The 12029-nt window shown below is 39.8% G+C and overlaps 1 pseudogene; it reads left to right on the forward strand.

Moving 5' to 3' along the window:
• The first annotated feature begins 2117 nt into the window (after nt 1-2117).
• LOC137764908 (transmembrane protein 126A pseudogene) lies at nt 2118-2675 on the forward strand (annotated as a pseudogene).
• Nucleotides 2676-12029: the final 9354 nt, after the last annotated feature.

The raw sequence follows: 12029 nt of genomic DNA on the forward strand, positions 1-12029 counted from the left end.
CATTAAGTTGGAGAAACTCTGCCTGGGGAAGGGCAGGCTGGCTAAACAAAAAGAAACCACAGGGAAGGGAAGTGCAGCCCAATCGTCCTCCCCTCTTTCCTCATTTGCTTTCCCTGATTTTGCTTTACTCGCAACCAAAAGAGACCTCCTTACACTTCCGTATCACTCTTGTACTTGTAGGTATGTGTTTACACACCTATAATTTATATTTTACCTACTTTCAGAAAGACGTTAATATGATTTTCTTATATTGCTAATATGCTGGTTATGATTTCTCTGCTTTGTATTTGTGGTACTGTTTTAACCCTCTAGAGGACGGGGATTAGGACTTAACCATCTTTCTATCCTTCGCCATTTTGTGGAAAAGCATAGATTCATTTTTCAATGCAACTAAGCGGATCTGTAAAAAGGAATAAAAATCAGGCTTGCATTAGAAACCCAGGGTGTGTCAGCTTTGCCATTGTGAGAAGGCATAGTCTGGAGGCTGGACACTGAGCTTGGTGTCGAGACCTGGCTTTTGTTTCAGCTCCGTCAACCATCACGTATGAACATTTCAGCCAGTCCTGCAGCCTCCCAGTTTATCTTCCTGTAAGCAGGGAAAACACTCACTTTCTCACTTCTCTCACAAAGCCGCTGAGACAGTAAGCATGATAATATCACTATTTCATATCACTTTTCACTTAGGAAAGCTAAAAACGACATCAACATTCTCCGCATCGCCATTTCACAATCTACAAACCACTGAACAGGAGTTCAGTCTGGGTTCCCCAGAGATAATTATTTTCCCTCATCCCAGAACATGCAAGATAAAACAGTAAAAAAAAAACAAAGATTTCAGGAATTACATCTAGTTGAAATGTATATCAGTGGTCAGTCTTCTAATTCCCCAGATAATGCTAGATCTCGAGACAAGGAAAATAATTGACGTTGTTTAATTTTTGACATGCTACCTAATGAACAGCTAAGCCATTTTCATAGAAGGCAAAATTACAGCACTGCTGCGGGCATGCGGCTCCTATATCTAAAGTTAATTGGATTTTCCATTATGATGAGGCTTGTTTTTCAGAACTGAATCTCTCAGTCTCTTCCAAATGCTCTGAGTTGATGGTGAGACAGGAAATATATAGGGCATGGATTGGGGAGGTATCTCATGAGGTCAAAGAATCCCAAGTATACTGAAGCATTACAGTGTGCAAGCAGGAACTAGGATTTGTGTAGAATGTATGTCTTCTCAAAATGAAGTTTTTCAGGAGGGAAAATTGACTACTTGTTACTGTAGTCTCTCTCTCTCTCCTAGACAGTAATGTGTTTTAGCTCCATTAAGATATTGAGTGTTATCTGTGCAGACTGGAACAAAATAACCAGACCAACTTTTTTTTTTTTTTTTTCCTGGTCCAATTGATTGCTCTACAGATTACGTAATTCAGCATCAGTTTGCTCTCTCCGGTGTTTTGAAACATGAAAAGAGCTTTCAAAGTGAGAGAACCAATTTGAAAAAAGCTTCAGCACCACTGTTGGGCCAGGAGACAATGGGGCTTTCCCGGTTGTGAAATGGCAACTCACACTGTCACCTTGAAAATCACAATGAACAAGGGTGCTACTGCATATATGCCAGCAACCTCAAAGAACCAGAGGGTGGGTCTCTGGGGAGGTGAACAGCCGGCCCAGTGCGCTCAGGGCCCATGAAGTGGTCGGGAGAGTCGCTTGGTCTAGGCTTCCACACAGGAAAGAACTTCTGTTTGAAGTTTTGACATTCTCTATGAAAAAAGACTACGTGTTAAGTACTTTCTGGTTGTATGACCTTATCGACAATTATGTGCAATTATTTATTACATACTATTTCACAGTTTGCTGGACTGAGAATTCCTTGAAGGAGAGTATTATGTCTTAATCACCTTGATGCCCAGTGCAGTGTATCAAACTTGTGCATCAACTTAAGTTTTTAAAATATCTATTCCTTTGTGTTAAGGGCATTCATTTGTTAAGTCTGAACCCTAAAAATACGCTGAAGGAGGGCTGCACCTGGCTGAGTTGAGCAAAGGTTGGCGTGAGCCCTCGCATGGCTGAAGAAGACTAGAGGAAGCAGCGAGTGCTGGGTGGAAAGAGTAAGGCTCCAGATGGAAAATCATGAACCAGATGATACTGTCAAGGAGAACTTGATATCATAACCAGGAAAATTAACCAACTTCCGGAAGCAGAAAGGAATCTGCTTGAAAATGGATCAACATATATTGGACTTAATGCTGCTCTCTGTGGCCTAATAGCAAATGGTCTTTTTTGATGCATCTTACCCGTGACACAGTCTCATATAGCTGCTGGTTTACCAATGGCAGTGATCCCATTTTTGATGGCACATGTATCTTACAAAGGTTTTGTGATTTGCATAGCGAAACCTGTACCATAACACATGGTGGATTGGTTGGTCTTGTTTTTGGTGGCCTGTACCCTGTTTTCTTGGCTATCCCTTGTGAATGGTGGCCTGACCAGGTATAACTCAGCCCTGCTACCCGAGAAAGGAAACAAATTACTGGATTAGGATGACTAAACCTGTCTTTAGAAAGATGTTATTTCCAATATTGCTCCAGACTGGGCTTGCAGCGTACCTTGGGTCTAGACAATATAAACTACTTATAAAGGCTCTTTAGATACCTGAACCTGGCCTAGAAATTCAGTAATTGTTAAGCACATCTGTACACAAAAATAAAGATTGTAAAAATAACCTACATCTAAGTATGAATAAACAGAGACATAATTTTAAAAAAATACCATAATTTTGTTAACCTTATTATGGTATTTCTTATGCTTTTAAGTCACAAGGAGTCGAAAAATAAAGTGCCATGGACCCCTCTAGACTTCCAACAACAGTGACCACACGTGGAGCCGCTGCACCAACTGACGTCAATGAGGAGAGCGTCGATACAGGCTCTTGAAGATGGGAAGGAGCTGAGAGAGACAAATTAGGGGGACAGCTGGTGAAAGCCATGGATGGACTTAGCCAGAGTCCAAAATGTTTTAAAAGCATTTCTCCCAATATCTGTCTTTTAATGTCCTAAAAACAAAAATATTGCCTCCGTCTATGTCAACTTTTACGTTAAACTTATTTGTTCTGCTGCTTTACGGAAGAAAGAATACGAGAACATTGCCTGGCACTTGGATAACTTAAAACAATTAAATAGCAAATTGATGAAACTATAAACCTAATTGACAGTGGGCTCCAGCCTGAGAATTGCAGTTCAATTCCAATTCTTTCATTGCAAAGCTTAGTTTAACCATGCAATAGCCACAAAACTTTTATTTAGATAGCACTTTACAGTTTATAAAGCATGCTCACACATATTATCTCAAGTACCCCCAATAGAAGAATATTACATAATGGCTAGAGGGACACATTTGGCCTTTATTTTAAAGGGCGAAATTATCTTAGCCATATCTTTGGGGACTGATAATTCCACACTGCAGATGGAAATCTGAAGGTAGAGACAAGAACTCCAAATCCTGTGGAATCTAGAAAAAGCCAGACTAACTATACAGATGTCAAGGTATACTCTGGTACTAGGTCTGTATGTACATATCTAATTTCAGCGAGCTCTAACAACAATTTGCCAAGGGCTGTCTGAATTATGCGATTGTAATCTAGAAGTCAAAACTCAAAGCAAGAAAGGCAGGTGAGTTTCTACTTCCCTCACTCATCTCCTGGGTGGGTGGCACAACGATATGCCAGGCTGTATGTTCTCTCCTCCCCACATCAGGGCCCACTTAGCATTACCCAACTGCAAACCACTACTCTCAATTTTTAGGGAAACCAAATAGTTTAAACTTCTCTGCAAAGACAATACACTACTAGAAAAGTGTCTACTGTTTCTTTGGTGTCTAGTAGATTAAAAGATACTCCCTGTCCCTTTAGCCTTGCATTTTTGGAAAGTTTCTCACTTCAGATTTAGAAAGCGACAAGGAGATCTCAATAGTTTTCAAAAGTCTCAGAAATAAGTTCTTGTACAACAGTACCTTTTAAGAGCCTCCATCTTGTCTTCTGCACTTTTAGAGGCACACCCACAAAAAGGACATAACAAGGCCATTTTAACACTCTATTCCTTTTGGTCTCTAATAGGAAGTTAAATTTAGAATATTAAATCCCCATTTTTTTCTTCAAGGAGTTTTATGGGTTCAGGTGTTATATTTAAGTCTTTAATCCATTTTGAGTTTATTTTTGTATATGGTGTAAGAAAATGGTCTAGTTTCATTCCTTTACATGTAGCTGTCCTGTTTTCCCAACACCACTTATATATTACATCTTCTTTATCCATTCATCTGTTGATGGGCACTTGGGTTGCTTCTATATCTTGGCTATTGTAAATAATGCTGCTATGAACATTGGAGTGCATGCATCATTCTGAATCAGTGTTTTCATTTTTCCTCAGATATACACCCAGGAGTGGAATTGCTGGATCACATAGTAGTTCTATTTTTAGTTTTTGGAGGAACCTCTATGATAAATAGATAAAGAAGATGTCACATATATACATACACACACACACACGTGTGTGTGTGTGTGTGTGTGTAATGAAATACTACTCAGCCAAAGGGAAAAAAAAGAATGAAATTTTACCATTTGTAACATGAATGGACCCTGGAGGGCACTATGCTTAGTGAAATAAGTCAGACAGAGAAAGACGAATACTGTATGTTATCACTTATATGTGGACTCTAAAAAGTAAAATAAATGAATGAATATAACAAAACAGAAACAGGCCTGTCAATATAGAGAACAAACTAGTGTTTGCCATGGGGGAGGGGGGTTGGGGAATGGAGAAAATAGGTAAAGGGGATTAACAGGTAAAAACTACCAGTTATAAGATAAGTCACGAGGATGTAATGTACAACAGAGGGAATACAGTCAATAATATTATAAGGAGTTTGGTGTGTAATCTATAGAAATATCAGATAACCATGTTGTACACCTGAAGGTAATATAATATTGAAAGTCAACTATACTTCAATAAAAATGTTAAATCCCCTCTATGTACTCAAAATTTTGAGAAGTAAATTCAAGATGGCAGCATTAATGAGGCTGTTTTCCTCCCTTAGGTACCCAGATGTTGAACCTGGGCTGCTTGCAGTCCTACTTTAAATATTTGCTTCTTGAGTTTTTCTCACTCCTTTCTTATCTGTGATCCCACTGCCCTGTCTTAGCCTTCTCACGTATCCGCTCTGGTCCTGGATTGTCTTTCTCAGCCCTGGTTTTACTTCCAGATCATCAGGCATTCTCTCAAAACTTACTAAAATGCCATGTCATATTTCAATCACTTCCAGAAAGCCTTTCAACTAATCAAAAGGGAGAGGTATTTTTTGTTCAAACCACACAACTTTTAAAATACACACCTGTCACTGTTCCTGCCTACATTGTTTTGGTGTAATGGAAATAGTGTACATGGGACTAATTTTTATCTTTTTCATTAATAAAACTGATTCAATTACCATTGCTTTTCCCACCCTCAATGGGTCTACATGAAGTAAACATCTTTTTTGCAGTTTTCCCGAGAGCATCTTAGTCTTCTTGATTAAATATTCAAATTCTTATTCACACCTCCAGATGACCACCATATTATTACAGGCAATACATAGTCATTCATTATCAATGTTTATCAAATGTAATTATCAATATATACGTGTTAGCAACCTCTTATCCTGTACAAGCCTCATCTAGCATCTTGTCCATACCTGAACCAATCTTAGCTAAAAGTAAGACATGGTGACCAAAAGTAAGGTCCAAAACTCTTGTCAAGAGTTTCTGATACAACACAGCTCCACTGGGAAGAAGCATGAAGAACAATACAAAAGTAGCTCTAGAGCAAGAGCTCAAGTGAACAATCAGAAAATAGGATGGTAGAAGGAGATGCTTTTAAAATACTTGAGGGAGAACCTTAATTAATGTGGCACGGATATTTCATTACCTCAACCAGCCAACATTTATTGAGCACCTAGGGATAAAGGTGAAAATGACATAATTCCTGTCCCCAAGGATATCACATTTTAGTGGAAAAGACTGCCATTGGAAACAGAAATCTAGAACCTTCTAAGGTATTTCAGAAAACTATTGTTCTTCCTATTTTGCATGGAAAGAAACCAGCTAAATCTTAAGGACTCTGCGGATTACAAGACTAATACATAGGAACACATTGGCCAGGATCCACACAGAAAGGAGAAAGATGAAAGGGAAGTGATTTTCAAAGGGCTTAAGAAGGAGAAATTAGTCACAGACTCCCTCTTATCCACAGGAGCTCCTCACAAGTTTCTGGTAATATTCTTAATACATAAAGTTGCATTTTAGCCAGACAACTGGATAATAATAATTTCTTGTGGACCAGCTGAGTATTTTCCATGAAAATTTAGTATGAAAAGAACATAACACAGTCTCTAATTATTAAAGTGGTAAGAAAATAGTAAATACTGGGTGTAGTGGTGGTTGTGCATGTGTGTATGTGTGTGCACGTGCTTATGTGTGTATAATAAATCACTATCCCATTTATTCTGAACGTATCTCCATTTTGTTCCTGTATCAAGTTATATGAACCCAGATTCTTGATCAAAAGAAGCCCTGACTAGATAGTTAAACATAAAAAAACTATGTATGTTGTAACACGTTACATGTTGCATTTGTTACTATGTTTTGACAAATGCAACAAGAAAGTATCATTTTTTTTTCCCCTGAGTATACCTTGATACTCCCTGGAGAAATGCATAGTCCCCATGTGAGGGTCTCTGCTTTCCTAGGAGATTTCTCTAAATTGCAGTCTTATTTATCAAAAAACAATATCTTAGGAACTTCCCTGGTGGTGCAGTGGTTACGAATCCACCTGCTAATTCAGGGGACATGGGTTCAACCCCTGGTCCAGGAAGATCCCACATGCTGTGGAGCAACAAAGCCCATGCGCCACAACTACTGAGCCTGCGCCCTAGAGCCTGAGAGCCACAACTACTGAGCCCACACGCCACAACTACTGAAGCCCATGCACCACAACTACTGAAGCCCGTGCGCCTAGAGCCCGTGCTCTGCAACAAGAGAAGCCACCGCAGTAAGTCCGCACACCATAATGAAGAGTAGCCCCCGCTCGCCGCAACTAGAGAAAGCCTGCATGCAGCAGCGAAGACCCAATGCAGCCAAAAATAAATAAATAAATAAAAACAAAAACAAAAAACCGATATCTTAGTGTGTGTTCTAGAATCAGGAGTTCAAGTACATCAAGTACATCAACATCAAGTACATCAACATGAAAGCTTTTGCATTTATCCTAAATTAACTAGATTATAAACTTAGAATAGTATTTCTCTGCCTTTCTTTTTCAGTTCATCCCTGAGCATAGTTAGTATTCATTTAGTATTTATGAGTGATAATCCCTAGCAGTGTGTGGCAAAGATTTGAATGTGATTTCACACAGACAAGGGTCATACATCATGCACACAGCATGTATACTATTTACCTGCTAAAGCTGTTCCTTGAATGGGGTATATATATTTGGAGAAAAGTCACTAGAACTCATTATCCTCAGCTGGCATTACCATTCTTTTTTTTCCTATTTATTTATTTATTTATTTATTTATTGGCTGCATTGTGTCTTCTTTGCTGTGTGCGGGCTTTCTCGAGTTGCGGCGAGTGGGGGCTACTCTTTGTTACAGTGCTCGGGCTTCTCATTGTGGTGGCTTCTCTTGTTGAGGAGCACAGCCTCTAGGCGCACAGGCTTCAGTAATTGTGGCATGCAGGTTCTAGAGCGCAGGCTCAGTAGTTGTGGCTCACAGGCTTAGTCGTTCCGCGGCATGTGGGATCTTCCTGGACCAGGGATCGAACCCGTGTCCCCTGCATTGGCAGGCAGATTCTTAACCACCGCACCACCAGGGAAGTCCCCATCATGCATTTATTGATTCATTCAAATATTTACTGAGCTCCTGCTATGATCCAGATACTCTTTTTGCCTACCCAACAGCAATGTTCACCTTCCTCCTCCCAAATTTAGTCCTAATATCTACTCTTGCCCTACATGGCTCAGCTGAAACCCAACTGGTTTAAAGCAATTTTGATTTCATTTCCCTTGCAAAGGATTGTTTTCATAAAGGGTACTAATCTCAGCACTGGCCAAAAGAAATTGAGAGGAAGTCTGTTTGGGGGTGGGGGGAGCTTCTGAAAAAGGTTTCTTTGTGCTTAAGAGTTGCATGAGAAAAAGTGATAATTTTACGTGTACACTTGGCTAGGCTATAGTACCCAGTTATTCAGTTAAACAGTCATCTAGGCGTTGCTGCGAAAGTATTTTGTAGATGTGGTTACCATCTACAACCAGTTGATTTTAGGTAGAGAAAGTTACGCTTGATAATCTGAGTGGGCTTCCAATCAATTGAAAGATTTTACGAGCAAAACTGTTTCCCGGAAGAAGAAGACATTCTGCATTAAGCCTGCAGCAACAGCTCCTGTTTGAGAGTTTCCAGACTATCCTACAAATTCCAGACTTGCCAGCCACCACAATCACGTAGACCAATTATTTGAAATCTCTCTAGCTAGCTAGCTAGCTAGCTAGCTAGCCTTCTGGTTCTGTTTCTTGGAGAACCCTGACTAACACACTGTACTTTTTTTCAGTCTGGAAATTCAGATGAAAGAGTGAAAAAATGGAAAGAACCTGGGTCTTCTATAATGTGATTTAACTTCTGAGTTAATCAGTCCTAGAGCCTCCCTTATTTGGGACTCCTTGTGATGAGAGAAAAGAAATCCTTTTATTCTTTAAAAGAAATCCTTTTATTCTTTATTCTTTCTTTATTCATTTCGAGTTGGGTCATCTGTTACTTGAAGCTGAAAGCAACCATACTAATACAGAAACCATCAGAAGACAATTAGTAAATAATAAAAATTAGTCAACTCCAGAGTGTTTAAGATAATGACATATTGGTATTTGGGTCATTTTCCTTCAGATAACAAAGAACTCACTTTCACTGGCTAGAAGGTCAGATTAATGAGTGCATTTAAGATTCCAGAAACTAATAATGATCTCTCTATAGGTGCGATATAAAAGTGGGAACAGAGGTGCAGTGAAGAGGTATTCTCCTGTGGGGACAGGCTGTTTCATTCTATGGAAGAAATCTTGAAAACATTATTCATCTTCAGAAAATAGTACAACAGTGCTCACTCCTTTTGGAAATTATTGAATAACTACCTTGTTCTTTATTTTACACTTTTGAGGCCCTTCCACAAAAGGATCATCTGCCTCAGTCCTTATTTTAATGTCTCATAACTGACTGTTTTAGTTCTATTTCACACTTGGGATTACAGCTACAGTTAAATTACAAACAGCTGTGGTTCCTGCCCCAAGAATATGTGTAGGTGTGCATGAAATGCTTAATATCTTCCACAGGGAACAGGTGTGCCATGGGTAGTGTACACCGGAGCGAAATAAATTTACTCTTGGGCTAAAGCTATGTAATCTAGTTGCTAAGGTTTGGTTTTCGAGTTACACATGTAGGAAAACAGGTATAGGACTGAAATGCTGAAAGGCTTAAAAAGAGAAGCCTACATTTCCACGATGGCATTATCTTCACAAGCTAATCACTTCCTAAAAAAAATTCAGTTACTTTGAATAGCAACTACACAGATGTGCAAAACAGTAGGTGGGAGGCTGAGAGGAGTAACAGAGATCTGCAGGGGTTTCTCTCCCAGGGACCCACTCAGTATGCTGGAAGAACATTGCCACTGCATGCAGTCTTCAAAACTTGTTTGAACTTTTGTAGGGTTTGGTTTTATATGGAAGTTTAAAAGATAGCTTTTTAAAAGAAAGTTTTGCGCTTTTTAAAAGTAACACGCTAGACTTTACAACATACATTTAAACTGCGCTCATTTTCCCTTTCTGTTCAGTAATAAAATGGTGCCTGTATTTACTGAGCCCTTACCATCTACTCCATGTGCTAAGACACAAAGATGGAAAAAATGAAATGATTTCCAGTGCAACAGGATACTGTAAAAAAATGAAAAGCTCTTCCCTATGGAGTAACATTCTGCATCATTTCCTTAAACAAATGCACAAGGAAACATCACATTATCGCCAGAGTCTCTTTTCTTAGCTGATTCGGGTCCCACCAGAAGCAAAGGATGGTCTTAGGGCCCCTTTGAACTGTGCCAAGGCATGAGTCCTAGAAAAAATGCAACACCCAAGGCTCATACATCAGTCTTCAAGGTATACAGGTCACTTGGGAAGAGGATCAAATGCTTTCTTTCCTAGTGGGTTAGTTTGATCTTAGTCCTAAGATCCCCCCATCACAAAGGAGAAGAACTTGATTAAGTTCTCTGAAGTAACTTATTAACCTATATAGAAATTAACCTATCTACTTCAGTGTTCTCAAAATGTGGTCCATTGACCATGTGCATTAGAATCTGTGGGATACTCAGTGAAATGCCACATTGCTGGGCGTGTAGGACTTTCATGTCTAACAAGCTCTGCAGGTGACTCTCATGTTCACTACTGAAGTTTACTAATAGATAACCACTGATGCTGGGACAGATACCTTCTCCACTGGATTCACTGACCCCGTACGCGGACCTAGATGGACTGCATCAACCAGGGTCTCTCCTTCTCTGCGTTCTGGTTGGCTCTGGCCAATGGACCTTGAAAACCTTAGAGGAAAGAAGAGGCATGACAGAGGTATTTATTTCCTGGGCTTCCTCTGCTATGTTGCCTGCAGACTGCCTTCTGTAACCCGTAGGACTTTCTTTTTTCCCAATTCCTATCCTACAGTGACCCACACTTCTTGTCCCTTTGGGCCCACATGTGGTAACATCTCCTCTTATGTTACTTACCTTGGAGTACTGCTCTGCTCCCCTGACCCTGCTTGCTCTTTCAAAACAGTGCCTTGTAAATAAACTCTCCTCCAATCTAATGTGAGTATGCCGTTTGCTTTCTCTAGGAATCTTGACTGAAACAGATATATCTAGTAATATTTTATAACTAACAATATTTTGTTTTGCAAATTGCTTTTATTTTTTGATCTTTACAACAAAATATGATGTAAGTAAAGCAGATTTTTTTCCTTTCAAATCACCATTTTATGAGTAAGAAAACTGAGGCTAAGAGAGGTTAAGTATTTGTTAAAAGTTCACCCTGCTGGTCAGTGGGGGAACCAGAGAGCAAGTCTGGTTTACTGACTGAATTTAGAGCTCTTTGCACGACATCAGGCTGCTAGTCCCCTGCCTTCCCCACCACATGTCATATAACCTTATACCATTACCTGATACAAGTGCAATCAAAATGACACCTTTTAGGTAACAGTGAACAATGGAAGAAAGAATTCAGTGTAATCCATGTATTCATTTCAACTGAGGCTAAGACACAGACACCCAAAGAGTGGGAGAGGAACTTTCCCAGAGGACGTGGGCTTCTCTGTAGTTGCACGTATGGTCATGTGCAGCCTGCTTTGAGAGAGCTTGGTCCTGAGGATCTTTCCATCCAAAAGCGACTTACCCACCCCTTCCTGGGGCACCCTCTGTATTCTGAGCCAAACTTCTTATAGTGTCTCCAACACTTTTTCTGTGTATGTAGCTCTTCCTTTAGATTGGCAGCTCCCTCATGGGAGGAGTCTATTTATTTCATTTGTTACTGTATCTATCTCCAACTTCTTGCCTAGTTCTGGGAACACAGTGAGTGCTCAACAAGTACTTGTTAACTGAATAAAAGAGCAGCTATCTGGCCAGTGCATCCGTATACCAGCATTATTATAAAATCCTGGAGTCACTTTCCCCTCCGGTCTTTCTTATCCTCTAATCTTGCCCGTTGCCAATTTCTGTTGATTCTCCTTTTAGAATCATTCTTAGACCTGTTTCTTCCTTCCTGTTGCCAATGCCATATCCTAGTTCAGGTTCTTGACGCTTATTTCCTTGGAGTTGGTTGTAATAGTTTCCTAAAACTCCTTGCTTCTTGTTTTTGCCTGTGCCAATGTCCACTTAATCTTCAAGGGTCCAGCTCTGATCATCTCACTTCTCATCACAGGCTTCGGTGGCTTCA

This window comes from Eschrichtius robustus, chromosome 5, assembly GCF_028021215.1.
Source record: "Eschrichtius robustus isolate mEscRob2 chromosome 5, mEscRob2.pri, whole genome shotgun sequence".
NCBI lineage: Eukaryota > Metazoa > Chordata > Mammalia > Artiodactyla > Eschrichtiidae > Eschrichtius > Eschrichtius robustus.